At 48.5% G+C, this 25,325-nt stretch overlaps 2 long non-coding RNA genes across 4 annotated transcripts; both read left to right on the top strand.

The window, feature by feature from the left end:
* The first annotated feature begins 57 nt into the window (after positions 1-57).
* LOC134175893 (uncharacterized) lies at positions 58-12,980 on the top strand. Of its 3 annotated transcripts, XR_009969176.1 has the most exons (6): positions 58-408; positions 617-843; positions 1,077-1,215; positions 4,456-4,547; positions 4,904-5,049; positions 11,542-12,980. It is a non-coding gene; the product is annotated as an uncharacterized LOC134175893 (long non-coding RNA). The 3 variants fall into 3 exon arrangements; XR_009969174.1 differs by having other exon boundaries at positions 617-1,215; XR_009969177.1 differs by lacking the exon at positions 4,904-5,049 and having other exon boundaries at positions 617-1,215.
* A 2,835-nt stretch (positions 12,981-15,815) lies between these two features.
* LOC134175841 (uncharacterized) lies at positions 15,816-19,490 on the top strand. The gene is made up of 3 exons (XR_009969161.1): positions 15,816-17,471; positions 17,815-18,768; positions 18,857-19,490. It is a non-coding gene; the product is annotated as an uncharacterized LOC134175841 (long non-coding RNA).
* Positions 19,491-25,325: the final 5,835 nt, after the last annotated feature.

Here is a 25,325-nt window from a genome sequence, read left to right as displayed (position 1 = left end):
AATGTGAGGCAGCACTGGTGCGTGCGGAGAGGGGAAGGGGTGGGAGGAGCAGCTGCGCTGTTGCGGAAGGTGATGGATTTATAAGGTGAAAGCTGTTGGGAGTGATGAAAGGTTGTGCTTGTAGCTTAGAGATAAACACGTGGAAGGAAAATATGCAAGTATGCAGATGGAGTGGATGTTTGGACTAATCCAGGTTCTGTGGGTTTTGCTTGTGATGGAATTTGGGGTTAGCAGTCCTGACAGCATTAAATCCCTTTTTATCTCTTCCTCTCTTTGTTATAATTTGCATTGAATTTGCAGCACCATACTGTCAAAGTGTGGGGCCAAATTCAGCTGCTGCCGGAGGCACAAAGGAGATCTTTAAGCCACCAAACACTTGAATCGTGGTCATCCTCATCTCAGGACAAGGTAACTGATGTTAAATCATTGGTGTCTCACAGCCACCACTGACTTGCTGTTGCTGGTGTGTGTTTTGCAACTCTAACACAGTGCTAACTGCATTGCTGTGAAGGCTGTGCTTAAATTCCTGTTAAATCAAAGCACAGCCGCATCCCCCTGAGATCCGAAGAGCTAAACAGTTTTGTAATGACTGTATTTTGTTTCTTTCTCCATGCAGCATTTCTCACCTCGGAGGTGATGCTATAGAGACATTTGGCAACACTGCAAAGTCTATCATCCTGTCCTTGTGCTTCTAAAATATCACTGGTCCATACCCAAACAGAGGAGCCAGTTGCAAAGAAGGCTGCCAGCATAACTGTCACCACATAGCTACATAGGTATAGCCTTTTGTGCCGCTGCTTCAAGGAGAAGGGGATTTTGAGCTTCCCGTAAGACTTTCTTAAGGTACTGCTCAACTGCAAGGAAAGAAAAGTGCTCCCTCGTGCTGATAGTTAACACTGGAGATGGTGTGTTAATCCTGAGAAATCAGTGTTCCTGATTTAGCTGGGCATTGCTTTACATGCCCAAGCACCCTTATGTGTATCCTCACTGAAGGTGCTGGGTACAGCTCTTTATCCCACTCCTGTGTGCCTGCAGGGTGTTGCTCAGTTTATAGCAGTGTAACTGTATCATTTCAGGTTGTGTCTCAGGCAGAGAGCTGTATTCATGGGATGCTGTACCTGGTTTGGAGGTTGGAGTAAGCAGAACCAGCACTGGGGCTTGGGAGGGGTTGCACGAGGCCTTCCCTGGGATTCAGCACTACTTGTGTGGAGGTGAGTGCCCCCGAGGTGACTCTATGAGAAGTGTGTAAATGGACAGAGACCAGAGAAGTGGATTTGGATGCCTTGGGGTCTGAGCTGAGGGAATTTATCAGCAGATAACAGGAGAGTGAAAACACATCTTCAGGTGGGTGTGACTGTGACTTGCAGTGACTGATGTGATGAGGTGGCTGCTGCCACCTTGCCTGGCCAAATGTCCCAACCCTGGAGATGAAGAGTCTCTGCTTCTTGCTGCTGCAGGGCTGTGGCTTTGGGGCAGGACTGATGGGTCCTGTGGCTGTCTGTACCCAGAGATCTCCATTGTTCCTTTGACAACTGCAGGTGCATGTGGAGGGGGGACAGGTCTTGCCTTCACAGTGGGGTTAAATTTACTATGTTAAGATCAGTAAAAATCAAACATAATGCATGCTGGAGCAAGTCCTTGTGCTTAACCTTTGTGTGTTATGGCTGAAAGCATCCCAGGGCTGTCAGACTCCACATAGCTCAGGGGCAGGCACTGAGCAAATACAAATACATCTGCTTGGGGAGAAAGGATTTGATTTTATTTCTTATATATAGAAAGCATAGTCCTGCTTTACTGTTACTTAAAGACAGAGTTCCTTTTATGAGCCATAAACGACATTGAGGTGTAGCACAGTGACTTTAAAACAGTTCCTCTGGCAACCATCTACATAATGTATTGTAGGGAACGCCTAACCTGCCTGCTTCTTAATCCATCGTTTCAGTGCTGCTGACTTTAGATACTACCCTTTCATGAGTTCACTGAGCAGAAAAGCCATTTCAAGTTCCAAAGAAGCAAGAAATAACTCAGCTGTGAGGAATATTTAAGCACGTGGCCATGGCTGCACTGTCAAAGCCAGCTCTTAAACTGCTTCAGAGAGTTTCTTCATCAGAAGAGTTCAGCTGGTACTTCGACAAGTGGGGCTCAGCCCCCATGATGAGGTATGGGGCTGAGCAGTGCATGATGAAGTGCGATGGGGTTTGGGGGGAACTGGTGTGTACCGAGTCCAGGTTATTGCTTTTAGCCTCCCTCCTCCATAACGGAGTGTAGTGAAGAGCATCTGAGCCAGAGTCTGCCCTGATTTGCAGTAGGATAATGCTGCGGATTTAAAGGGAGCTATCTGGGATTTACAGGGCTTTCTATAAGTAGGATCAGGAATTGTAGCCATAATCCTGTGCAAATGTATGGGTGTGAGTGCAGACGTGCGCATCAGCATCACTAATGCAAACAAACACAGCCATAACAGCAACAGAACACATAATAACAGTGAGTTGCATTACAGGGTTATCATATGGTTCAAGCCAGGCTCATAAATATCCTGTGATGGATAATCCAGCTGTAACCCTATAGCGTGTGCCTGACTCTTCTGACACCTACTGTCATGAGACAAATCTGTCTCCTTCCATTTTGGTAGTTGCTGCTTGAAAACAATCCACATCTTTTTCATGTAATTCTTGATCTGTTTGGTTTCCTGGGTTTATGTGGAATACTTGCAAGGTCTAAGCTAAAGCTCTAGCCTGGAAATGTTACAGCTTCATAGTACCAAAGAGATAGCAATGTCCAGTGATGCTGTGAGTCCAGGGATACCACCCAATCCTATGGCTAAAATAGTGAGTTGGGTGCTCTTCAGCACTGGCTTTAACCTGCCAGAGGGGAGACTGAGATGAGCTCTTAGACAGAAGCTCTTCCCTGTGAGGGTGCTGAGGCACTGGCACAGGGTGCCCAGAGAAGCTGTGGCTGCCCCATCCCTGGCAGTGTTCAAGGCCAGGTTGGACACAGGGGCTTGGAGCAACCTGCTCTAGTGGAAGGTGTCCCTGCCCGTGGTAGGGGATTGGAACTGGATGAGCTTTAAGGTCACTTTAAGCCAACCCAGTCTGGGATGCTATGAAAGTGCTGGGAAACCAACCAGACCCTCTGCACATGCCGGTGGGCCTGGTGCCAGTGTGAAGTATGAAATCAGTGCAACTCAACAGGGCCAGTTCAGCAGAGGGCCTGGGCTGCTGCGCGTTGTAGCCTTCTTGACATCACCTGATTCTAAGCCAGCTCTGATGATGGATGTTTTTGCCTCTAGGTTTTGTTGGGGGGAACACCAAGGCCCCGTCATGTTTGCTGTCTGTACAGTGCTATTTCCAGACTAAAGAAAAAGAGTTAGATTACATTTTAGCAGAACAATACTGACAACAGCAAAGGTCGGGCAACTTTTAAGTAAGGTCACCCTATCGATTGCAGCAGTGAAAGGACAGACATCAAATGCTTTGCCATGAAAGGCTGAAAAGAAGTAAATTCGGCATGATATATTGAAACCCAAGCCTCTTTCATATGTTGCAGAGCCTCTGACATAGCAGGTTTACTGTTCAAGCTGAGATGGGTTGCCTTGCCAACATACATTCTGAGTTACCCAAGCAGATTTAATGTTTTTGCAGCAGTGACTTTTCCCTTATTTTTTGGGGAGGAATGGACACTTTTCCTTTTCTTTGCATAAAATTGTTGCAGAAGGTTTCAAACCTACCGAGGAAATGACCTTAATCCATTTAGTTCCAGCCATGAGTATGAAAACTCTCATCTGTTTCTTGCTTTCTCTGAGCATTGTCTCGCTCGCATTGAGCAGAGTGACCCAGTCACAGCTTGATGGAAAAGTGCATTCTGTTTGGTGTTGGTTTGTTGTGGTTTATTTAACCCACTCCAGTGGCAGCTATGTTTTGTGCAGGGGGGTTGATGTGACTGACAGGGGTTTGAGTTTCTAAGCTCCAGGGTCTCAAAAATGCATGAAAAGAGAATGACACATGCAGAAAAACATTAATCTTTGGAAAACAAGCACCAAAACGTAACAATTCTGTAGAAGCCTGACAGAGCTGCATTCATTCCCTCCTCCCCCTCCTCCTTCTTCCTCTTTTTAATAAGTCAGTGTTTCTGGGCCACCTACAGGCACATTTATGGCTTCGGCAGCAGGGAATCAGGATGCACAATAAGCCAAAGTCACAGTCGTCGTGCATTAGGGTGGGTCTATCTGCGTCTCATAGAACCATGGAATGTTTTGTGTTGAAGGGACCTTAAAGCTCATCCTTTTCCAAGCCCCTTATCCTGTTGCTACAGGCCCTGATGAAGGTACCCCTCTCAAGGTTACAGCCCCATCACCGCCAGCTTGTGAGGATCTGCTCCCATCAGCTCTGTGGGTCTCAGTTCAATGGGCACACAACACTTGAAGATCCTCATTATTTATGGCTTGTGTTGCAGGAGTCCAGGAGAGTGAAGCCATTGAGCTGGGCAGTGGAAACACAGCTGGAGGGCAATGCCTGATCCATGGAGTGCATGCCTCAGCCCTGCTGAAGGTGGATAAGGTGGGGGAGCCCAGCTGATTCCAGCATTGGTGTTCATGGTCCCAGTCCCATAGACTGGGACTATGGCATCCCCTGGGCTGTCCCCAACAGGCTCTGCTTTGGTATAGGTATGTGGGATGCTGTCTCCAAAGAGCAGGTATGAGAAGGAAGGAAAGTCATATCTCTGTCTTCTGACCAGGGAGCTGGCATCTCCCTTCCTCCAGTGCCCTATTGCAAACTGGCTGTCACTCCATGTCCTGAGCAATGACCAGGGACACAGTGGATTTGCCCAGCTCAAGACTTTCTGTGACAGCAGTATCAACCCCCTCTGGGGGTCATTGTAATCATTTTTGCTTCCTTTCCTCAAGGTCTGGTAATAGATCTGAGACCACACCACCTGGATGCAGAACATGGCCTCACAGAGCAGCCTGTGAGCCCTCTGCAGCACGGCCATGCTCCTTCCTGCCTCTCCTTTTCTCCATGGCCTCACTCTGAAAGCAATGCAGGATGAAACGTATGGGAATTCAGTGCTGCATGGAGGATGCTGAGCCCTTGAGGATGTGGTCCAGAGCTTTTGTCTCAACCCAGTTAACAGTTCCAATGGCTGGCTTGGGTTTCAAGGCTGCTTTGGTGGGAGGTGGATGGCAGCTCTGTAAAGGAGAGTGGTGATGGAGGGAGAGTTTTTCTTCCCACTTCCCATCCCACCTGGGCTGGTGAATGAGGTGGCGATGGCTGGGGGGCTCAGAGGGGTGAGGGAGGCAGTCAGTTGGAAACGCTGATTCTCAAGCCTCTGAGAGCCACCAGCCACTGCTTCCCCTTGGTTCAGCTCCATCAGTTCATCATAGGCCGGAGGTGGCTGCTTTAATGGAGGAGGATCTGTGCCTTTGCTTTGCAGTGAATCAATACAAAGCTGGGGTGTGCTGGATTCCCCCTTTCAGGAGAGAACAGCCCTCATTGTGAGTCTGGAGAATAAAGCAGCAGAAAGAAAGAGAGGGAAACTCTTCCCCATGCACGCTCCAGCTCTCTTGGCTGAGAGGCAGCTTTGCTTTGCATGTCCCGGCCGCGTTTGAGTTTGGCATTGCTTGAGGCTTTTAAACCTTGCCTGAGAGTTGTGTCTGTGTGTGGAGGTGAGCGCGAGGCATTGTGTGCCCAACCTAATTATGGGATGAGAGCGATGGAGCCAGGGAGATCCGTAGGAAAGGGTGGAAAATGGGGGTTTAGTGGGAAAAGCACTGCTGGCTGCAATGAGCTGTTCTCTGGGCACCACCTTGTCTGTGCCTGTGAGCCCCATCAGTCCTTTGCACCGGGTGATCTCCCGATCCTGTTTTCCAGCCTGTATTCCAGGTTGAGAACTCTCTGACAGGGGAACATCCTGAGCATCTGAGAGGGGTGACTATTTGGCTCAGCCCCTGGAAGCCTGGATGCAAACCTGAAGGGCATCCAGGCTGCTCCAGGGAGCAGGTTTCACACTTGGAAAGCTTTGTGAGGTTTCCAGCCTCCGCTGCTTCCAGTCGGGTTGGAATCCACAAGTGAAGAGGCCCATGAAAATGGTTAATAAAGAACAAAAACCAGACCCCAGACAGGTCCAGGTCTGCGTCTCCTCTGAAGTTGTGTGCTGGCAGAAGTCTCACACTGCGCTAAGGGGATTTGCTCTTGTAGAGCTGAATCCCATTCCTCAAACTGGATTCCACCCTGGCTGCTGTTTTTATAAGGGTTAAGAGCATCTCCAGGAATAAACTTCCACTGTCCATCAGCATCATGGGTTATACCGCTTTAGGTGGCTGGAAAGTCTTGTCCAGGTAGTTCAGTGGAAGTAAATGGGATTTACTTGCACGGGTGTGTGAGTGCTTCTGTACACGTAGCCTTCTTCCCATGGTTTGCCATTGCTCTTAATGGTGACCTCTTTTATGCAGTGAGAAAGTCCCAGACACTGTTTGGCCTGGATTTCTTCATATGAGGCTTCTTGCTTGCTCCCTGCTCTGCATGACCAGCAGCTTGTTGCCTGCCGTGTGTGTTGGACCTGGGAAGTGTCTGGGGGAAAGGAAGGCTGTTTCCCATTTGAGCTGTCTGCATTGAATGCAAGGAAAGCATATGCACGCAAGGATGCCTTTGGAGATAGTTTAGCCCCAAAGGTGCACTGTTGTCACGCAGAATATAAAAGGAAACAAATGTTTAGGATTGAGTCGAGTTTTGGTGATGATTTAGCACTGGCTGGGAAGCAGCTCTGGCTTGATGGGGTTTTCTCTTTGGCCATGCATCTTCTGATCTGCTTCATGTGTTGAATGTTATTCCAGCACATAATGGGAGGTCCCTTATGTCAATGGCTCATCATCTCTGTCAAGGGATGCCCACTTCTAAGTTACAGCTGGTGCTCCTGTTCTTGTGGCTGACAAGCCATATGAAGCCAGTCCTGGGGATGGAGAACATGGCAACATCCAGCACCAGAAATACTGCTTGGGCTCTCACCTTCCCCCCTTCCAGCGATGGCTGAAGTTACACATTGGAGGCAGACAGCACAGGAGATGGGTTCAAAACAAGGCTCTGAGGTAACCCGTCATCCCAGGCCTTGTAGGAGAAGGTGGCTGGAGACAACTGGTGGGGGCAGAGCAAAGGTGCTGACTGTTTCCAGGAGCTGTGCTTCACAGGTAAGGAGGGTTTTTTGCCCTTTGCTGCTCTGTGATGTGAGTTAAGGCTCCATCTTAACCAGAAACAGGTTCAGTTCTGGTTTTGTGTCAGCTGAGGTCTTGTTCAAGCTTTTTCATAGCGCACAACCTCTCTGTTTGGTTGCTCTTGTTCAGTTGCCAGGGGTGAAGATGAGAGTTGGTTTGGGAGAACCAAGTAGCCCACATTGGTGCAAAGTGCAAAATCACATTTTCAGCTGTAGCATCTGCTTGGTAAGCAGCCCTGTATTTGTGCATAGATGAAACTTCTCTGAGGTGCTTTGCTCGACTGATTTGACTGTGCTCTTCCTCTGCCTTATGTGCTTTTCTTCACTCCTCCTGCAGACCCTGGGCTTAGTTGTGCCCTGCATTTCCATCGGTCCCAGGGGCCTTATCTCTGCCTTGCAGCCAGGAGCAGGACACTGCCCTATCTCTGGTGCTGCAGCCACAGCTCTGCAGGATCTGGCACCTGAAATCCCAACAGCAGGGCTGGAAGTGAGCACCAAGTTCTCTACTTGTCCATTCCCTTCTCATTGCAGATGCCTGCCTGTTGAGAGTCGTTTCTCTGGGCCCCTTCACAACCATGTGCAAGTGCTGATGCTTTGTAAAAGCTGTTCTGTAGCTGTACCACCTCAGGAACAAGAGCAGTGTGTGCTTCCAGCCAGCTCCCTCCCTTAATGCACTGATGGTCTTGCTGCCTGCGGCGCTCCCATGACAAGGTGACGTTCATAGGAAGTAGTATCTCCTGTTAGGTTAGCTGATAGATTTGGGAAAGACCAGACAGGCCATCCTTCAGGCTAAAAGCATATCTGCTGTTCCCCAGGTGATTCAGTGCTGGCTTTTCCAGTGGTATCAGTGTATCACGTAGAGCCAGATGATAAAAGACATGCATTGTGGTCCCCTTGCTATCAAACACTGTGACATGTTGCAAGAGTTACGTGCCTGTTATTGGCAGCAGCCTGGGATCTGGTAGAGTCCAAATCTGATGTGCCTCTGCCTGAAAGCCCATGGTAGATGATCTCTGCTCAAACAGGGGCTTCCCATCCCTACTCCATTAATCAGTTGCTTACAAAGATGTGGGGGGCTCTTCTCTTGGTAGAAAGTGTCCCTGGAAGTGCATTCCCCAGGCAATTCCCCCTCCAATCCCCATCTGACAGACTGAAACTCCTGAGATAATACCACGGCTATCTGAAGTCTCTTCTGTTCTATGGTGCAGTGCACTTACTTCCCCCTCTTCCCCCTCCCCTGCAACAGCAGCCTGGTGTTTCTGTGCAAAGTCTAATATGGGTTAGTAATATATCATGGGGTAAAATGATAGGTGTTTCTCTAGTGCCAGGCATTTGGCAGCATCTGGTTAGCTCGAGGAGTACCCAGCATGTAGAAATTTGCTTTAAAAACTTCGTGATTTCTTTGTTTTCAACTGCTTCTATATATTTATGTATTTATTGTGTGCTTCCGCTTCCTGGGGCAGTTCCCCAGCTGGCTGTGGAAGAGGGATTGTCAGAGAGAGTCCAGCCCAGAGGATGCTGGAAAGATGAGAAAGTAGTGGAAATGCTCTGAATTCAGTTTTATACCTCATTTACTATGCCTTTAAAAGCTGATTCTTCAGCTAAAATGGGTTTCCTTTTACTCTCTTGGCAAAGGAAACATTTTGCACAGGGCTTTTGTCAGAGCATCTGTTTATGTGAAAACTGGGGGTTTTTTAAGCTATGCTTTGCAAGTGTGTGATATAGCAGTGCTTATATAGGAATTCCTTGCTCCTCCTTACGGTAGGTGCCCTTCTCAGTTGTGCATGCTTTTGCCTGTTTGGATTGGAGTTTTCCAGCCGAGGTTTCTGCCTTGGACTGTGTTCTTCTGGACAAACACCAGCTCAGAGTGAAACAATCACTGCTGAGAATGAGGCTGTGGAAACTCAAGTAATTTGGTCCATGTTGAAGTAAACCTGGCTCTCTCTTGCGGGAAAGGCGAAGGGAAAAGAATAAAAAGAAGGCGTATTAAAGCTTTTCAGTTCATTCCATGAATCTGCCTATGCAGGAACCTTGCTTTTTCTTACCAAGGGGACTTGCAGCTTAGGAAGGAAAGGATGGTTCCTCTGTCCCCCCTTTCCCATCAGCGTTGGCAGGTGAAATCAGCTCTGTCGGCGTCCACCTTTTGGGTTCATTTTCACTGGTCCTGCAGAGGATCAGTATTGCAGAGTGTGTCAAACTGTTGTTCAGGAGAGACTTCAGCGATCCTGCATCACACAGGCATCCTTGCATGCAGAATGACTAGGAATCAGTCAAATGCAAGGTCAGAGATGACTGGGGGGGTAGTCACACTGTATTTCCAGATCTGCTGTATTTGGCCAGAGCTGAGTCCAGACACAGGAAGCTTGTCTCTGGCTTACAGGTGAGCAGCCTGGCAAGGTGCAGCCACACTTCCCTCCTTTTGCATTCAGAGAGGATACTGAAGGGGCTGTGGGAATATCCCCTTGAGAAGCCAAGTTCCCTGGCACCCTGCGAGTGGGTGCTGGCTGGAATCATGGACCAGGTTTCCCAGCCTCCGATAGCAGTGATGGGGTGGGCAAACAGCCTGGGGTGCAGGGAGCTGCTGTCCCCAAGAGGATGATGGCATTTTTCTGTGTGGGGTAGCCCTAAAAGTGAAGCTACTCAAAGCTAAAGTAAAACCCATGTTTACATGAGCGAGAGCCCTGGCCTGTTGGTGGCTGATGGGCAATGAACTCTCCCAACGGGTTGTCTGCCTGTACATGATAAGATAGGAGGGGTGAGCAGGGTCCTACTGACAGTTTCTGGATGCAGCAGGTCCTGAGGATTTACACTGCAGAGCGATGCAAAGGAACATCTCCCTGCAACACCCATTATGTTCCATTCACAACCAATTTGCTTTGAACAAAGGCGTGTGTAATCTGCATGAGAAAAGCTTGCAGAGGGACAGGGGCTCTTAAATTCAATTCCATACCGTACGTGTGCATAGGGTAACTGGGTGGGCTTGGAAATGCCTTCTTGGCCTCAGCCCAGCTTCCAGGGAGAGTGTGAGAGGCAGTTGACTCCCAGAGCAGGTTTGGTAGCTGAGGGCTGGGAACTGGATGGATTAGTGGATCCTGCAAGCCCAACTCACCAGGCAGAATGGGTCAGAGCTGATTCCTGCAGGGCTTGATCTCAGAATTGATGTATCTTGAAGCAAAGAGTGGCTGAAACCTGCAAAATGCCTCAAAGTCACTAATCATACAAGCAAAAAAGAGCTGCTGCATGCTGCCCTGCCCTCCTGGGACACAGGCAGGAGAAATGTGATGGAGAGGATGCTGGGGCAAGCAGGAGATGTCTGAAGTTTATAGGCAAAGAAAATGCTGAGCTTGTAGAGGCACTGTAGAATCATAGAATGGTTTGGGTTGGAAAGGACCTTAAGATCATCTAGTAGATGGCCACTCTAGCAAGACTGTAGTTACACTGTAGTTAGGCTGTAGTAAGAGACATGTTTTGAGCAGTGATGTGATGCTGCGTACATAGCACCTGAGCTGTGCATTTAAACCAGGATGTGTGCCCGTCCTTGCCAGCCAGGAGGATGCTGACATCTCTGTTTGTCCTGCGCTTTGCTTTGGTGGGATGAGTTTCTGTGCTGAGCTGCCCACAGTGCCTCATAGGGTAGGTGGAGTGAATTAGTCATAGGGATGGTCATAGAGGAAACCAAGATGGGGAGAAGGATGAGTGGAGGTCTGAGGGTCTTACAGAAGATGGACAGAGGATGGGGCCTCTGGCCACTCTCCCCAGCTTTTGCTGTTCTATCCCTTTTCCATCACAGCACTGACTGGGTACTGATGTGGGAAGGAGAGGTTGGTACCCAACCGCCATTGCGCTTGGCAGCATCCTTTCCTGCCCATAGTCTTGTGCCCTTCTAACCTGAGTTTGGTGGTGTAGCAGAGTAAAAGGTGTTCTGCTGAGGTTATTTTACTTCTGTTTGAGCTTTCTGAGTTCTCTCATCTCTTAATGAATCCATTCCCTGCTCCTTTTCAGTCCTACTGGAAATCTTTTATGTACAAGGGCATTGCTCAGCAGAGTATTAAGCCCAAATTGATTAGAAAAGGCAGGAAGAGCTTCTGATTGTGCTGTATCTGTAGCATAGGTGTTAAAGATGTATTTGTGAGTCAGTCAAGGAAGAATGCTGAGGAAATCCTGTTTGGGTTAATCTTGTTTAATTTTATAATCAAAACCAGATGGCTGGCCATCTGTGCTCCTTGCAATCAAATATCTCACAATTAACAGTAATTTACTTGCCCTGAGACTTCCATAATCTTCATGTGCTTTCCCCCCTACCCCTGCAACCTGAATATGTGTGGTCCCTTCCCATAGAGTGGTGCTGAGCTTAAGCCTATCCCTGGAGCTGCCTGTCATGATGGAGAGTGATGCAGAGCTCCTGGGAGGCATCTGCTTTCCTGCCAGAGCTCCCACTTACACCCCAAAACAGAGGTAAGCAAAACATCTGCTTTTCTGAGCCTGTAGGACCCACGTTCAGGATAAGGTAAGAGAACGACTGTCCATACCTGTGTACGCATCATTGCAGGCATAAAGGACAGCACTTAAGGGGAATATACAGATCATATATACAGACATTTTCCACCAGGCTATGGGATTTCTTTAGAGCTCCAAATGATTATAGCTGAAGAGGGTTTCTCCAGCAGTTTAAGTTACTGGATGTAATTAAACAAGATGTAGGCCATCCTTTGTGCTGGGAAAGCTTCCTGAGGGAATCTGCAAAATGGGATGCAGAATATAACCCACAGAGTAAATATACCATTCTTCTGTGCAGCCTTTCCCCTAGGAGGATTAGAGACCCCCAGGATTCATCCCACATAAGCTGTTCAGTGGTAATGCTGGGTGTGATGGGCAATTACCAGCTGCAGAAGCAGACACCATGTAGCCAGCTCATCTTCATTGATCCCAAGGATGAGTTTGGACCTTTGTGACTTGTGGCCTATTTCTGATAACATGAATGAATTTGCAGACAGGAGGAAGAAGTATCCTGCTTTTCAGGGTGATGGGAGCCATATCAGTCTGTGATTCATTCTGTGGTTCGATGATTTTTAGGTGGTGCTGCTGAAAATGTCATTTCTTCTTCTTCTGCAACACTGGCCTGATGGTTCAGTTTCATTGTTTCCAGAGGGGACACTGGCATTGGAGACTGGCCCCTTCAATAACTTGAGGCATCTTTTGAATATGTCCTTCCCCAACCACCTCTGTAGCTTAATGGCATCAATTGTGCGTATGAATAGATGAATTCCAGATGAGAGACCTGCATGCCAGCAAGTAAGAGATCTCACAGGCATTCCTATGTGGTTGCTGGCTGTTTACTCTCCTAATACTTTCTGCTAGTAGATGAGCTATAATAATTGGGCTGCTTCTCTCCTCCTCCACAAAGTTACTGGCTTTGCATAAACTCGGCGTGCTCGTGCTGGCTTCATCAGGGAATCAGGTCATGGAGCTGAAAGATCTGTTCAGATACCACGGTATGTTCGACTGCTGCTATGCTCCATCCTCCAGGTTGTTTATTTAAATAAAGAGGAGCTTTCTGAAGGGCATGAGCTCATTTTAACAGGGCTCCCAAAGGGGATGTCAGGCATTGGTGGGATCTGCAGGGCTTGCAGGTCTAGGGTTTCACACTGCCCTAGGTCTCAAATGCAGCTTAGATCTGACATCCATCCAGAGCAGCTCACAGCCAGCCTAGATAACGGCGGTTACAGAAACAAAGTGGTTACTGAATGGATGCACAGGTCAGTGCAATGGTTGTTGTTGTTAGAGCAGTGCTAAGATGGTGCGTGGGATGATCTGTGTACATGAGCACTTCTATGCAAGTGCTGCTCAGCACAGAGCACATCTTGGAACCTCTCCTCACTTTTCCCCCCTTTTCTCCTTCCCTCTTTCCTGGTGGGACCAGGGCAGGCTCTTTTCTCCTTCGGTGATTCTTTTATCTGCTTGGTGCAGACTATCTGCGGTATCCCTCTCAGAAGGAGGATAAAGCTGCCTGATCCGGGGATGAGGACCTATGTCTGGCCGGTATCCCTACAGAGAATACTTTCTTTCTGAGGTACGCACCACTTTGGGATGTCCCTAAGGATGCAATTATGAGCTTTGCTCCAAACCCTGCTCCAGTTCAGGTTTTCCCACGCTCTTGGTTATTTATGTGGAATGAATGGAGGCCCTGGGACTCACTGGGTGGGATTTCTCCCACCTGAAGGTCCCCCATCCTTGTCCCTCCATGCCCATACCGCTCGGTGTGCATGCTGCCCAAGCGGTGTGCAGACTGTTCAAGCCTGCTCTTCATCCTGCCCCATGGACACCTGCGGGCTCATCACCCCCTTGCTGCTGCTCACCAGATGGGGACAAAGCCTGACTGCCCCACAGACCTCTGATGGAGGGGTCTGTGTTATCCCTGCCAGGCAGAGGAAAGTCAAGAGGCACTGGGGACAAATAAAGGATAATGAATCAGCCATGCCAGGAAGTGAACCTTGTTCTGCAGGAGAGCTGGAGCTAGCCAGCACAATAGCTAGGTTACAAAGCCATTTCCTTCAATTACCTTCTCTGTCAAATCCCCATGTTGTCTGGCACTAGGAAAGCTTGGATACAAACTCATTGTGAATTGGGGTGATGACACCAGAGATCTCTAAAGTAATTCCCTGCCAAGAGGAATGGGGCTTGTTTTTTCCAATCATGTCAGTTCTGATTCCTTGGCTTGTCAGGGAAAACTCTGGCTTCTCAGCTGGTTTCAAGGGCACAGCTTAGGGAAATCATGGGTTGCTCAGCCCAGCACATGGAGCTTGCAGGGAGCTTTGTGCATGGGGCGGGGGGGGGAAGGCATTGTGGACCCTTGTTGGCACCTGACAAAGTGCACAAGCTGTGCACAGCAGAGTGGACTGGGATGGAGGGGACTGGGCCCTCTTTGTGGCTTCCCAATAGGAAGTCATTGGTTATTCCAGGTGCAATTACAGCCCATGGTGTTTTTGCTCCACAGGCTGGGTTAGATATATTCAACTGAATGTCAAAGGACTCCTTTGCACTGCAAAACATATGGACCAGGAAAGGAGCAGCATGCTGGCCAGCCACTGTGCCAGCTAATGAGGTCTGATGGTCATGTTACCCAAAACCCATTATTTTACAGTCTGGGATGACTGTGTTAGAGGCCTTCACTGCTGGTGATGGGAATGATGTGGACCGGCAGGTGAGCTGCAGTGTGGTAGGGGGGATTGGGAGGCTCTATGTCTGCTTGTCCTATTGCAGACAGACTGGGACAGTCTTTAGAAAAGGGGGGTGCAGGTCATAGCATCATAGAACCCCAAGCTGGTTTGTGTTGGAAGGGACCTTAAAGCTCATCCAGCCCCAACCCATGCCATGGGCAAGGACACCTTCCACTAGGGCTGGCTGCAGGGCAGGAGCAGATGTGGGATGCTGTGTGCCGGCATCCCCAGAGCATGCTGAGAAGAGGCAGAGCCAGGGGGTCCAAACCCACAGGCCTTGGCTGCTGGCTGTGGGGGAGGCAGGAGCATGTGACAGGGGGAGAAAAGCCCCAGCTTGAGCAATATGTGAAGCCCCTTTTGGGGTGGTGAAGCTGGATACCTTGTGTGTGATGGTTTATGTGCCTCCAGTCAGCTCTTAGGGGGTGCAGGAGCCTTGTGGGGTGCACCAGAGCTGAGCCCCACCAGCCGGTGCCACTGGATTTACGTGGCTCCTTTGTCAGGGCATCAGCAGTTGGCAGTGGGCACCCAGCCAGTGGGACGCATCACTGCACAGGCATTGCCAGTGCCAGCATTCCCATTCCCAGCCTTTGGGAAAGGAGCACCTGCTTCCCACAGGCATCCCTGCCACAGCTGCCACTGTGGGGAACATCCCCATGTCCAGGGCCAGGTTCTTCCCCTCCCAGCCCCTTGAAGCTGCAGGCAGGGGGTCTCTGTGCATGCACCATCTCGGGGCACACAGCACTGTAGGTGCCCATTGCCAGCTGGCAAAGGGGAGGCTGCCGTGTGCCCGCAAGGAATTACAGAGGTTTCTAGACTGCTATCTGCCTGCCCCAGGTAAGGTACAGAGCTGGGGTCCAGCACAGCCATGGCAGAGCTGGAGAGATGCTGCAATGGTCAGCATCCCTCTTTCCTTAATGCTAACCCCAGCGCCTGCCTGTGGCTGCTTGCGCTGCTGAGCTTCCTTAGGAAAGGATGAGAGGATGGGCAGGCTCCTGCTCTCCGGATGAGCGGCAGAGGTATCGTTGGTCAGTGCTGGGGCTGCGTGACCAAGCACCCCATTTATCACCCCACACATCTCCAGCGCCCGCAGCTCATTATTTCTCCTCCCAGCACTGGTGTGGTCCCTGTTCAGGGCTGGAGCAGAAGCAATTGGTCCCTGTGTCCCCTCTGCAGGCTCTTTCCAGTTGGTGGGTCCTGCTCTGCCCAGTGCCTGCCTTGCTGTGCCTGGGTGCCAGGGGGCTGGATGCTGTGCTAGGAAATGCTGCTCTCCTGGGGGCTTTTCCAGCCATGGCTTTGTGAGTTCAGACATACGTGGTTTCTGACAACCTCAGCTTTGAGGCTCCCTTTTTACATGGGTGGAAATCCACATTGTAGTGGATGTGTGGAAAAATGTGTGGAAAAGTGGTGTTTTCAAAGCAAAAATGAAATGAAAACCAGCCTGCCCCGTCCCTCCCTCCCCCAGTGCAATGTTATTTGGGAAGTGGGGCCTCTGGTTTGAAGCGCTTGAAGCACAGACACATCTTTCTCTTTATTCCCTCCACGTTGCTGCTCCTTCCTTTGCTTCCATTTCCCTTATTTTCGTTATGTCTCAAGTCCATTCCCAGCCGTCTCACACAGCCCTTGCTCCCCACGTCCCCTGTAGGGTGTAGGGTGTCAGGAGAGGTCTGTTGAAGGGTTTAGTGCGTTAAGTCCCTGTTTTTCCAGTTCTGTTTTTGCTGTCTCAGAGCTGAAGCTCTCTATAGAAACTTTGTGCTTTTTACATGAATTAGGCTTTATAATTAATGCCCACTTCCCTGGGTCTGTGCCTGTGCGCTGAGGTCCTGCCTGTGCATAGGAAGGAAAGCAGATGGCTTCCCAGGAGCTGCTGGTTTAACTATGGCTGGGGAGCCTGTTTGCATTGGCAGCTTGCTAAAACCCTTGTGTCCTACTGCACATCCCGGCCCCTCCGTTTGCGGAGGTGATGCTGTGCTGCAGTCCCATGCCTGCAGGCTGGATTTAACACTGAGGTTTGGGCAGTGCTGCACAAGCTTGTGTGTGTCAGCTTGGATGTGGTGTCCTGAGCATCTATGTCTGAGGAACATGAATGGCTGTGCACAGAGGAGCTGTGGCTGCCCCATCCCTGGCAGTGTTCAAGGCCAGGTTGGACACAGGGGCTTGGAGCAACCTGCTCTAGTGGGAGGTGTCCCTGCCTGTGGCAGGGGGCTGGAACTGAATGCATGTCAAGGAGTGGGGCTGAGACCAAAGGGATGCTGCAGAATGTGAGGAGGATGGAGCTGGTGCTGTGGATCAGTGACCACGAGATGCTGTGTCTGTGCATTGTGCGAGGAGCTCTCACATGGGTTCAGTCGAGCCAAAATACTCTTTCAGAGAGAGAAGGGACCAGATGTCTTATTATTGCTGCTGACAATGCTGCCCCTGAGTGCAGTGATCCATCAGGGGCTCGGCGCAGCCCCACAGACAAGTCCCTGACATGATTTTAGAGCAGGGCCAGGTTCTCACCACTTGTGTGCATTTGTACCCCCTGACAAATAGCTGTTTGACTCTGGTTTTGTTCAAAGCCTTGGTGGTGTCAAGCACAGGGCTCCTATTCAAGTGCCCACCAACAGTGGTCCACAACTCACTGTTTCCTCTTCTTTCATCGCTTTGTTTCCCTGTGGCAGTCACTGGGAACTTTGTCTTTTTTTATCTCATAGGGGTTTTGAAAGACAAATTTCAAGGATTTATCTGCAGCAAAACAGTGCCTCTTATGATGACAGTGAAAATGGTTTGGGGGTGCATGTGTGAGGAATCCCGTCTGCATGGATATGTTGCTGATGTGACACTTGATTGCTCTTTATTTTGTTGGTATGTTTTTAAATATATATTTGATGTATAGAATTGTCAGGCAAAGACTCATAAGCATTGAGAAATGCAGCTCTCTACAGCGGGCCAGCCTCTCCTTAATAGTGGTTCTTCTTCAATGTGGGAGATGTGCTCCTGACTGCTCTGAGCACCTTGGCTGGGGAGGAGGATTAGTGCCAGGTGCTTGTCCTGCTGTATAAACCTGCACAGGTAAGGTGTTGACTTTAACCTGCTTTCTAAGTGATGTGTGCGCCCAAAGTTGCCTGTAGAGAATAGGCCCCAGGTGTGTCATGGGCTGTACAAACACGTAGTGCAAGGGTGTCCCAGCCTGCAGCAGCTGGCAGTGTGAACCCCCAGGGTGCTGGTAAACCCATGCAGACCATGTAGCCCTGCTTGCAGAGTGCCACCATAATGTTTCTGCCCACTTCTCCTGGTTATTAACAGCTTGGTTTTATAAATGAGGAGCCCTTCGTATTCTGCAGATGGTGACTTCCTGATGTGCTTCTCCAGTTCAAGTTCCCCTTTGACTTCAGTGAGTGTTTTCTGTGCTCAGGGAGCGTTTTCCATCATTTGGAGCCTGAAGGGAAAGAGGATTTATGGAATGGGGAGCGTGAGGCACCAGCTCAGCAAATACCAAAGCATCTATGTAAGCGTTTGTACGTTGGAGACGTAAGTACACAAGTGGTCTTGATCTTAAGCCACTCCGTACTGCTGGGTCCAAAGGCTGAACTGGGAACACGCAATACAGTTTGTATGCTGGCATTTTGAGATGTCTTCTCTAAGGAGAGGTTTCTCTGTGCTGTGATTTCGCATCTTCTTCCAATCACTCTCAGTCTGTTTAGCAGACTTACAGCCCCTCAGCACATGCTGAATGTCACATCGTCAGTGCAGTCGATTAATCATTTTCTTATGGTCTTAGCCTCAATTCTCTTAAATTTTGGCAAGGACATTGTAATATCTGACCTATTATTGTTTCTCTCTCCTTCTGACCTGCTGATGTCCCCCAGCTATAGGTGGCATTATGGAGGTCTTTGGTGGCCCTTCCAATACTCTTGTACTTTAGAGATCAGCTTTCACTGCAGCCTTCAAAGTCAGCTCTCAACACATTGCTAGCTTCTTTCTATGCAGGTGAAGCCATGAGTGAGTGTGTGTGTGTGTGTGTGTCTTGTGGCCGATAATGGGAGCATCTTCACTGGTAATTGTAAAGTCAGGATCTGTAATTAATTCTTCTATAAAGCTCTCAACCTCAAGGTGAGCCTTTATGCATCTATTAGTGCAGGGGAGGGACACACTTGTCTAGAGGCAGAAGACGGGAGCAGGGAGGAAAGAGAACTGGTTCCTTTGTTTGAATGATAAATATTGTTCCCTTCATGCCTCAAACAAAATGAGAGTGTGGCTAAAACCAGTGAGATTTGACCTCTCAGAACACAGACTTCAAAAGGATTGGAGAAAATAGTCCTGGAGCAGGCACTGGAAACCCCATCCTGCAGATTCCTCTCATTCCAAGGTGAGCCCAGTGATACCTGTGTGAGTCTTTGTAAATGTTTGTTTAACCTGTTTCTGGCACTGTTGAAATGTTCCTTTTCCCTTTGCAGATGTGAGGCTCAGGAGCACACGCACGTGCTCGGGTTCCCCTGTTAACCCCCAGGAGCTGTGGCTTAGGGAAAAGCACCAAATACTGCAAGAGCTGTTAACACTTCATTATTTGCATAAGTGGTTTTTTACCCCCACTCCCCCACCCCCCTTTCTTTTTTAATAGCAGCTTGGAAACAGTTTAAAACTCTTTCCATGGAAAGCTCTGTCAGAGAAGAGATGGTTTTGTCACAAACCTTCATGCTGAACTGATTATATAGCCCGATGTACTGGAGCCTTCCCTGGAAGGAGAACTTGATGTACCTCCATATACACTTAACAGGCAACAGGACTTGTTCTGCCAGATTCAAAGGAAAGAGAGGAGTCCCCTAGGGGTGAGAGTAATCTCTAACAAAAGCAGATAGTGTCTGACAAATCTAATTAGTATTGAGGATTCAGAGCGTGCTGAGCTGGAGAGCGTGGTGATATGGCCCTGTGTTAGTAAGGATACGTGCTTGAGGACCATGCAGCTTTGCCAAAGGAGAAATGCAGATCAAGGAAAAGCTGAAGTAGATGCTCAAGTATTTGTTGGTTGGATGGACTAGCTAAAGACAGAAGGGGCAAACAAACCACAATAATCAAAAGCTCTTTCAGTTGACTCTACCTCTATTGAAGGCTCTGGGGGACTCTTCAGAGAAAAGTTAAACCCATTTTATTTCAGTGTCTTTCATTTGCCCTGAAGAACTACATTTTTGGAGACTAACATGTAGAAAACCCAACAAACCAAACCAAAACCCCAAAACACAACAGGTTCTGGTTTTTGGTTTTTTTTTTAGGTAAAATGTAGCCCAAAAAGGGAGTCCATAGTTGTATTTGGTGCAACTGTAATCTATTGTTAAGCACAGCCTAGGGTGGTAGGCTAACAGGAGCTCATAGAAATGTGTCTCTGCAGGTGATGGCAAGCTGACTTTTCACCTCCTGATCTGGACTGATGACTACCTTTTGAAGACCCTCCTGGTCATTAAGGGATGTAGTGTGATCCTGTTTCCAAGCCTCCAATGCTCACTTATACTACTAGAAAGCTGACAGGAGAATGGTGTGTTGTAATATGTGAACTGCTTTGGAGATACTTAAGTGTAAGTTCATTAAGACATGGTTTATATTCACCACTGACTGGGCTTGGAATTTCTTCCAGGAGATCCCAGCATGCTTGTATGCCTTGTCCCTGCAGGTTACAGGGACACTGACAGATGGCTGAGCTCTCATGGGTGGTTCTGATTTGTGGGGTTCCTCGGGTCAGGCAGCTTCTCCAGTGGGTGTGATTGCTTTGGTTTGGGTTTTTCTTTTGTTCATTGCACAATTCCTTGGAATAATGCCTTTCACCTTGTCTCCACATGATTGGTTTTTCCTCTGCATCCCACTCAGTGACTCAGGTCAAAGGCATCTTTTCCAGTGCACTGTTTCTTTGGGGATTTTTTTGCCTTTCCAGATGTGCATGAGCTCAAGGACAACAACTAGAATGGAGACAAGTGTTAAGAGAAGCATTGATGCTCAGCTCTAGTTCTCTCAGAAGGTGAAAAGGGATGAGGCTTTGATGTAGTGTGGAGGATCCTCACTTTCCATCCAATTAGAGTTGATGACTGGACTCCTTTGGAGCCAGGCAGGTGACCATGGAGCTGGTTTATTCTCTAGCAGCACTGGCAAGCATTTTGGATGAAACCGCCACCAAAATTATGGCCTCCCTACTTATCTCCCAGCTGATGCTTTAAGTACATCTACTCAGCCTGCCTGATCCTGGTTAGGGTTGTATGAGATTCTACCTATCCTTTGGTCTCAACAACCTGGAGTCTATTCACTGATGGAGGCTGATCAGGACAGAGAAATCGCGTATCTCCATGTCTCCCTACAAGGAGTGTCCAGAACCAAGGGACTCAGATTTCCAGCTTGGACTCTCCACAGCCAAAGAAAACCTCTTAAATACTTCTGAACTCATGAAAGACCCTCAGATACTGTAATGATGAGCCCAGAAGTGCTTGGTTTACTTGCTGCTGATAACCGTGGAAGTGTTGCCAGCACTGGGAACAGCTCTGCTGTCGCCACAATGTGGGAAGCTGAGCAGTCAGACGCCTTCATGCATGTTTGTGAGGAGCCCAGGCTGATGTGCTCAAAATGGGGTGTTTGGCTGCAGGGCTCTCGTAGCTCCTATTAAGTTCTGATCTGGCTTTTGAAATCCCAGCCCATGTGTAAGTCAAGCTGGCTTGATTCAACTTACTCTTTCCTACCCAGCAGACAATGCCTTACTCTGAAATGGGAAGGAACGTGCCTCTGCTATGTTGGGACTATGGGTTTCTGATGAGAGCTTGTGAAGATGTTTCTGATGCGTTCCGGCCTCTTGCTTCCTGGGATATGTGTTTCTCTTTGCAGTGAAGAACTGTGCTTTCCACCCTGCTACGAAGCCAGATGCCCCTACCCCAGGTAGACCCTGCTTTTAATCCTTCTCCCCAAGCTGAGGTTTCTCATTGAATTCCTCCTGGTGGTTTCCACCCTTTCATGTTGTGCAAAGACCTGGTGGTGGGGTCAGGACTTGTAATCCACAGCTGGCCTGAGGTCTTGTGATACACAGCACTGTGAAAGAAGCTGGGAATGGGCAGGCGGAATTCCTGTGTGTCTCAGAGGGAGCAGTGTCTGATGTGCAAGCACAAACGCTTTTGTCTAAAGTGAAGTCTGTGCAGCCAAGCCCCTTCACATTGGAACTGCAGTGCTAATTAGACCTGACTGGGAATTTCCTAATGTTGGTATACAGGGATTTTTGCAGATTGAAATTTCCAGCTGAAAATGCATTGACAGAATGGAGAGGCCTTGCCAAAGCATGTCTTAAACCCAAACCAAACCCGAACACCTTTTAGAACACAGCTAACCTGCCATGCCCATAGTCACAAGAGGCCTGTGGCAGAGCAAGGAGCACAAGTGCTGCTTTTCTACTCCTTGGACCCACATTTAATGTTACAGGGTTGCTTTTCCAGCTTCCAGGGAGTGACCTCAGCCAGAGCTTGGCTTCACCAGAGCAGAATTAGTGCTTAGTGTCTTCATCCTCAGTGCTTCCAGCCGCAGACATGGAGAGGGGGCGAATGGAGCTGAGATCATGTCAAGTGATCATTGCAGGAGAAAGAGACCGAAAGGACGTCCATTTCTGCCCCCTGTCTGTGGTGTTTCAGCTGTCCATGAATAACCGGGTGGCTGCTGGGAACAGCAGGATGATGACTGTCATCTCTGCTGGTCTCTGCCAAGGTAAGGCAGCTCCAAAAGAGATTACAAATGCGTTTTTTCATCTTGTTGTTGTAGGAGCTCGTGTAAGTTGCTCCTCTGTGCTCTGGTATTTCATAGAGTCATAGAACCATAGAATGGTTTGGGTTGGAAGAGATCTTAAAGCTCATCCAGCTCCAACCCCTGCCACAGTCAGGGACACCTTCCACTAGAGCAGGTTGCTCCAAGCCCCTGTGTCCAACCTGCCAGCCATGGGGCATTTCATTGCAATACGGCTTTGTATAGGTATGAAGGAGTATCTTTAAGTGACACCTCTGTAATGGCCTTAAGAGAACCAGAACATGAAGAAGGCTGAAGGGCTGCTTAGACTTGATCATTCCTAGCTCATGTTTCCAAACACAGCGTACCATCTCCCCTCACTGGAGGCTAGACAGGGCTTAATGGGCTGTGCAAATAGTGAGGTATTTTTTGTATGCTGCAACATTATCTACAGCACCAGACACTGATTCATGTGCTAAGTTGGTACCAATGGGTGTTTTAAGTTGTGTGTTACATTGTCATTGCCCTAGTTCGTGCTTGTTACTTAACCATAAGGAGAGTTTTAGACATTGAGTGCATTTTGATTATAACTGCTACAGAAGTTCATAACTTGCAAAACTGACATTTCTGCACCTCTCTGACCTTTACCACATGAATAGCAATGCAGGCTTGGCAGCACTTTGCTTTTCTTAGCACTTTGGATGCCGTAAAATCACAGAGCATCCCAGGCATCCCAAGGAAATGTGTGTCTTAATTTATTTCAGCCTTGAGAATATTCTTGGGCTGTTTTGCTCACCAGCCCTTCAAAAGACATGCATGAGCCCTCATCCCCCTCCCACCTTGGCTTAGTGAAGGATGCTTGCCCAATATTCAACTACCCTGAGCCTTGGGTTGAGCCAATGTTCCTTATCTTTCTGTGGATGATGATAATGGCTTTGCAGAGCGTGTACTCCTAATGTTACTCACAAGAAGAAAAGTCACTGAAATCCGGAAGAGTCTCTTTAATGTTGTTATTTATAAGCCCAAATGAATGTGTCCTCTGGAGATTATTGACTCCTGCTCCTTCTCCTGGCTCCAGCTTCTATGTTTCTGGTCAGTCTTTGGCTTCCTTTCCATTTTCTAGAGCAGTTGTTGTGCTGCCCCGATGCTCAGATCCTGTGTTCAGCCTGACAAAGGTTTTCAATGGAAAGTGTTTGTGCACTGCAAGCAATTTGCTGCTGTTTAAGACTCACGTGGCCACCCTGAGATCCCTGCTGTTCCACACAGGAGCTTGTTTTCTCACAGGAGTTGTCTTCTCAGTGGTGCTATGGGTCACAGCACAAAACATTACTGTGTAATGGAGAAACTGGGGAGCTAACGGTGAGATCCTGATTGCTTCATACATAACCTGTAAATGTATGCTGGATAAAAGTAGTGCTTCAAAGCACCTAATGAGGTTGTCGGGACAGGTCAAAACAGGGAGAGTTCTCTGTGGCAGAGCATGACGGGTAAATTCTCCCATTTCATGCCATTTCCCATCGCATCAACTGATTACCCCCTCTTGGTACATGCAGAAACCTCCTGTCACTCCATGGTGGGTGAACCTCTAGGCAGCTGAAGCTGAAGTATCTCCAAGCTGGATGAATGGGTTTTACAGATGTCAAGCCTTGCAAACCAGGTTCATTCTCCTTGTGTGCTTTCCCCTGCTGTCCCTGCTTTGGGACTCTCTGCTGCCTGACTGTATCTTGATTTCTTCTCAGTCCTGCCCTCTATGTGTGATCCTGATGGGTCACCTAACAATGGGGGATTCAGATTACTACTTCTTTCAAGTCTTGAAGGCTTAAGCAAAGCCTTCCAGGCAAGGTCAAGAACACAGATTTGAGGAAGGACTTTGCTGTGGAGAATCACATTTTGTTTGCTATCTTAAATCCGTTAAACTCAGCATTGTGCATGATGAACTCAGCTAAAATCCATGCTCTCAAATTCCCTCAGCGCTTTATTAGGTGTTTCAATTGTTCACACTCTTTTCTGCATGTTGTCTCAGATGTGCTTAACATCAGGTGCTTTGTCTTCCTTCGTGCAATAGCTGCTGGTCAGTTGTGACTGCTGGGGCCTTGGCACTGGGATTCTGGTTTGGGAAATGCATCAGACCAGCCCCATGAATGAGCCATAAAAAGTTGATGGCATTGCTTTGCCCAGGGGCTGCTGCAGCAGAGGAAGTCTAATCACAGACTTCTACAGGCTTTGGATCAAATCTCCAGCAAAGCTGCTCTAAGAGAACTCTCAACACGCTGCTATTTACTGCAAATTCAGCCTATATGGGAGCAGGAATCACAAGATTTCTCATTCAGAGGGCTTTAACCAGCCCTTCTGACCTGTTAAGTGGGGTCCAACCCATAAGCTTTATGATTATAGCTACCAGAGACCCATGTAAGGGCTGAATGGCTTCTTTATTTGAAGCACTGCTTCAGGTACAAGGTTGGTCAAAGCAGTGCTGGTGGAGGAAGAGCAAAGAACTTACGCCTCTCCACATGAGATGTTACTTCAGTTTCCAGCTCTTTCCTAAGTGGGGAAATACTATTTGCAGATAGTGCAGTTGCAGTGCAGTTGTATGCTACCCCATTGTTAGCAGGATGGATTTATTACTGCAGATGCATCTGCTATCTCACTTCCCCTCACCAACATGTGGAATGGTTCTGCTCAAACCCCATCCAATGGCAAGGCAGAAAACCTCAACATCTACCAACTTGACAGGTCAGTTTGTGGTTGTTTTCTTTACATACAGGGTAGGCTTGGCATGGACAAAGAGTCTGCTGCATCTCCTGGAGATTTTGAATCCTTTTGAGGCCAGATATGGAGAGACTGTTCCTTGCAGGAAAAGCAGTTGCCATGGTAGACAGCAGCCTTGCTGTTCTGTGTGCTCAATTCTGTCCCATCACACCTCTTGGAGCAGATGGGAAAGGAAAAATGCTGTGTTTTACGAGGAAGGGAAGTGGAGTTGCTGCAGTCCCTTCCTCAGATGGAACTGAAGAGTTCTGAAGAAATACTAAAGGATATGGATGTAATTGGCTTGGAGCAACCTGCTCTAGTGGAAGGTGGCCCTGCCTGTGGCAGGGGGTTGGGACTGGATGAGCTTTAAGGTCCCTTCCACCCCAGACCATGCCATGGTTCTATGATCCTATGATGTGTCTCACGGGTGACATGGATTTC

Source organism: Pezoporus occidentalis, unplaced genomic scaffold, assembly GCF_034315485.1.
Source record: "Pezoporus occidentalis ecotype Australia unplaced genomic scaffold, CSIRO_AGI_Poc_V1 ctg118, whole genome shotgun sequence".
Lineage (NCBI taxonomy): Eukaryota > Metazoa > Chordata > Aves > Psittaciformes > Psittacidae > Pezoporus > Pezoporus occidentalis.
The sequence above is the reverse complement of the archived record's forward strand: the minus strand, read 5'-3'. Positions and strand labels throughout refer to the sequence as shown.